Consider the following 5122-nt stretch of genomic DNA (forward strand, 5'->3'; position numbering starts at 1 on the left):
AGATGACACCCTGGTATCATGGACATTGGGTTCTGCAACCCCCATGATGCAGACCCATACCCAGAAAAAATATAAAGTTTCCATCCTCTACCGCTTCCAAGAAAATGGTAGGACCGTTTAAGGGGTTAGAAAAAGAAAAATAAGAATAATAATAATAATAATAATAAGAAACCGAACAAAAACATAAAGTCCCCAAAACTCCGTTTTGGTGACTTAATAAGAAACGATACAAAAACAATAAGTCCCCAAAACTCCGTTTTGGTGACTTAATTAGACTCTCATTTAAGCCAATATATAGCTGTTGCTGTATCTCAGTCGCATCATAAAGCAACCAATCAGAATCTATCACGTGATAAGTTATTAATTCAAGATGGCGTGTATGTCGACTGAAACTAATAGCTCCGCACCGTGATGCGAAGCAAAAATGTGTTAACACTAATGCGCTTTAACCGCGAAAATTTTTAATAGTTCAAAATATTTTAAATTAACATGGAGCACCACATCCGAATGCGATCCCCTTACTTGTCATGATCATGAGCAAAGTGACAGTGTCCATCCTTTCAGAGCACCTGATATCAACTCCGGTTTTGCTAATTGTTTTAATGCCTTGTGTAGCATTTTATGTACTTTGTTTTTATTGTCCTTTTTCAGTTTGACTATACTGTATAATACTGTTATCATTCCCCCCCCCCCCCCCCCCGTCTTCAGTATTCTTAATAAGTGGTATTTTCTACGACTCTTTTACGTTTCAGTAGATTGTTAACCTATGGTAACTACACAACACACTTTGCTGTCACTCAACAGTTATTTTGCACTAATTATAAGAATAATATCCCTCTAGGTCCATCTGACATTATGCCAGATACTGACATGTTGCTATTTTTGACAGTTACTTCCGGAAGTTACCATGGTTACTGTGGAATCGTGTGAAACCGGTAGATGGTACAGCCATTTAGGAATATGTGACAGACTTTATATAAGCTGATTGTCTGACCTTTGCCGAAAAAGTTTTATTTTCGATTTATGTCTCTTTTCAAAGTCCAAATTAAATATATTTACCTGCCGTCTGTTTACGTTACTAGACGATTTCTAAATTCGAAATTTTGAATTTCATCCAAATTCTTTCTTAATTTTTGGACCACGTTTTAGAAATTTAAATGTGACGTCACTTTGGGCGTTGCATTGACTATGGCCAACAGGGCTGTGATTTCGTTTTTATTCTATAGCTAGTCACCACTTCAGTTTAATCATGTATATCTATTATATAGTCATTTTATTAAATTTACTGTTTGCAAAAAAAATGATGTTTTTGTTCTAAGCGGATATTAACCAATTGGCCCCACAACTTATGGTCCTCGGCGATTTTCAACTTTGTAGTTGTTATGGCTTTCTAACTTTTTACATCTGAGCATAGTTTTGTGTGGACGAGCACGTCTGGCGTATAAACATATTTTTAACCTGTTACTTTTTGATTGCTATCATTCGTTTTTTTTTCTCTGTCCTATATTTTCTCCCATTTATCTGTTTATTTATTGTAACCCTGTCATGTAATGTTGTCATTTTAATGTTATAATTAACACTACCATTAAAGCGGGAGGTTTGGCATGCCACAACACCAGGTTCAACCCACCATTTTTTTCAGAAAATGACCTGTACCAAGTAAGGAAAATGGCCATTGTTACATTATAGTTCGTTTCTGTGTGTGTTACATTTCGGTGTTGTGTCTCTGTTGTGTCGTAGTTTTCTTACATTTGATACGTTTTCCTCAGTTTTAGTTTTAACCCGGATTTGTTTTTTCTCTATCGAATAATGATTTTTGAACAGCGGTATACTGCTGTGGCCTTTATCTTATTTGAGTTGTTGCCCTTACATAAAGGCTCTTAATGTTTTTTTTAACAATATCAACAATAGTTGTGTAGCTGCTATGTTATATCCTACATGACTTTATTCACACCAGAGAAGCTAAGATATCTATATATTTACACTAAATGGTTATACGTTGGACTATTTTGACAATACAATGCACATATATAGGGTACTAGCATCATTAACTCATGCTAAATTAATGAAATCTTCACAATTTTAGAATTTCAGATAAATTTTTGACGGTTTCCGTCTTAAATGAAAGTGGCCGCATTTGTGTTCATTCTTAATATTTAAATGTAAGTTGTATTTGAAGATAATACATACCATATATAAAGATTGAGGATGAACACGGATGCGGCCACTTTCATTTTTGTCAAAAACCATCTGAAAAGTGACATTTTTGGCATGTTTGATAGATTTTTCATATTTAAGCTTGAATCCGAGCGTTTTTAATGACGAAATCAGGAAAAATCTTTCACATAAGCTAATTGGATCAACTGAAATAGACTCTTAAGTGTTTAAAATGTGTTCAAAATCTTTCGTCAGATGAACTTTAAATTTGAGGCCATAATCGGCCCTTACCGGACATACTCCAAATTTGCATTTTTTGTCACATTTTCACATCTATTAGTATTATTTCATTTTAATGATATCGATTATCTAAATGTTGATAATATAATATGAAAATGTATGAATTGGTTTGCTCAAAACATATTTTGTTCAATCCTAATAAAATATATTGACATTTGAAATTTGTTGATTTTTGACATATTTGGCCCTCCATTTTAGGTAAAAATAATGCCCTTGTTACCATGGCAACCAGTACAATTTTTGGAAAATAGTTTCAATTGCTTTGTTCAAGGTTTAATCCTACTAATGTGATAAAATTTCATGCCTTTTTGAAAGGCAGTTGCTATTTGTCCGGCTAGTCGGACGAATAGTACCAGGACTATTTGTCCGGCCAATACAATGCGCATGTCACTATAATAGTTGTGTGTGCGTGTAATTTTATCTTAAGCAGCACCAGGGGGTAGCATATGTTTGTAATCTTTAGTGTTAGGGTCTAATCTTGTTACTGGTAATTGAAATTAATTTGTTGTTTTCTTCATACATGTCATACTGATGTATATAGTCCAATATGGATAACGAATAATTAAAAAAAATCATATATATATATATATATATATACAACTCGTCTAAACATCAACCCAACAATGTTAGATCTGTAAATTTGCTTTCGCAAATTTTTGGTTCTTCCCTCGCCGGGATTCGAACCCATGCTACTGTGATATCGTGACACCAAATCGCCTGCACTGCAGCCGTCCCGCTAGACCACACGACCACCTGGGCTATATATCCCATATTTGTTATGTACATGTTATATAAGAAGAGAGAAGAAATTACTTGTAAAACAAACTTGACTCGTGCATTTGAAGTTAACGCAAAGGATTTTTTTCTGGCTGAAAAAAGGTACAAAATTATTATGTCTGTAGCTGTCAAAGAGAATTATCGACCCCTTGACATATAGTTATACATATTTTGTGTGAAATGTGAGAGATTTTTATATAATGCCCACTCTTTACCCCCCCAAAAAGTAAAAAACACTGTTTTTAAATTGTACGTGAGGGATTCGGGGTGACACGATGCGCTCCTTTCCTCAAATTTCTCTTCTCTTTGTTTCTCCTGATCCCATCTTTGTTGTTCCATGTATTTCATTACCCCACTCATTATAATCTTATTTCCAACATCCCCACTTCAAGTTTGTAGCCTCAATCCTCCTTCTATATACCACTTCGAGGGCTACTTGCAAGATTCATTTTTGGAATATAACTAAGCTAGATTTCATTCAGTTATACGGTCCCAGTTATACATGCAATTGTAAATGCCTCTCTCGGCTATACTCTTGCTTTGAACATCTTTTTCGCCATTTACACAGCTGTAGCGAGTCAAATAATTTTGTTAAACTATAGTTCTCCGATCAATGATCTTTTATTTCCCATTTTCCTTGTAATTTCATTTTTTTAGAGACCCTTTTATAAAATTATATCATTCTTGGAAGTTCAAAGTATCGTGTTCCATTGTCAAATTCCGAAAACTGCAAAATTTATCACAAATATTGATATCACCGTTTTCAGCCAGGATCTTAAAATTGAAAATCAGTGATCAGATTACACGCGCTCCCTTGGTGCTACTGAAGATAATATTACACGCACTTCCAAACGCACATTATATGACATGCGCATTACAATGGCCGGACAAATAGCCCTGACACTATTCGTCCGGCTAGCCGAACAAATAGCCACTCCGTTTTTGAAACGGTCATGAATCACCCCCTGCCTGCATTTCAGAAAGAGCTGAGTGTACTTAAATACATGCACCACAGTATACAGACAATTGAAATAGAAAACATTACCCTTCCGGAGCACATGATATCAGCCCCTGTAATTGGTTGGGTTTGTGTTGCGCAGTATTTTCGTTTGTGTGTTATGTTTTGTATACACTTGTTTGTGTTTTGGTCCTTTTCTTTTTTTTGCTATGTCGTTTTCAGTTTATTTGCAGCTTATGAATATCCTATTGGTATACTTTTTGTGTTTCGTCCCTCTTTTTAAAATACTACATAAAATTGAGAATGGAAATAGGGAATGTGTCAAAGAGACAACAACCCGACCAAGTAAAAATAAAACAACAGCAGAAGGTCACCAACAGGTCTTCAATGTGGCGATAAATTCCCGCACCCGGAGGCTTCCTTCAGCTGGTCCCTAAACAAATATATACTAGTTCAGTGATAATGAACGCCATACTAATTTCCAAACTGTACACAAGAAACTAAAATTAACATAATACAAGACTAACAAAGGCCAGAGGCTCCTGACTTGGGACAGGCGCAAATATGCGGCGGGGTTAAACAAGAGAAGTCCGAGTCTGATGTCAGAAGATGTAACCAAAGAAAATAAACAAAATGACAATAATACATAAATGCCAGCTCCAGACTTCAATTAAACTGACTGAAAAATTATGATTTCATCATATGAACATTGAACATCAAGCACAATCCTTCATATTTCACGCATTTCGAACCACCTATATAACTAATTGATTCAATATAAATTCACAAACGCTTTCGCGTATGCTCAGTCGACGTACTGCTAGCGGAATTTAAAAAAACACTTTGTTTCAACACTTGCCTAATTGTACCGGGATTTCGGGGACATCTTCTTGTAATATATAAGATATAGGAAGTAGATTTTATTTATAT

This window comes from Mytilus trossulus, chromosome 9, assembly GCF_036588685.1.
Source record: "Mytilus trossulus isolate FHL-02 chromosome 9, PNRI_Mtr1.1.1.hap1, whole genome shotgun sequence".
Taxonomy (NCBI): domain Eukaryota; kingdom Metazoa; phylum Mollusca; class Bivalvia; order Mytilida; family Mytilidae; genus Mytilus; species Mytilus trossulus.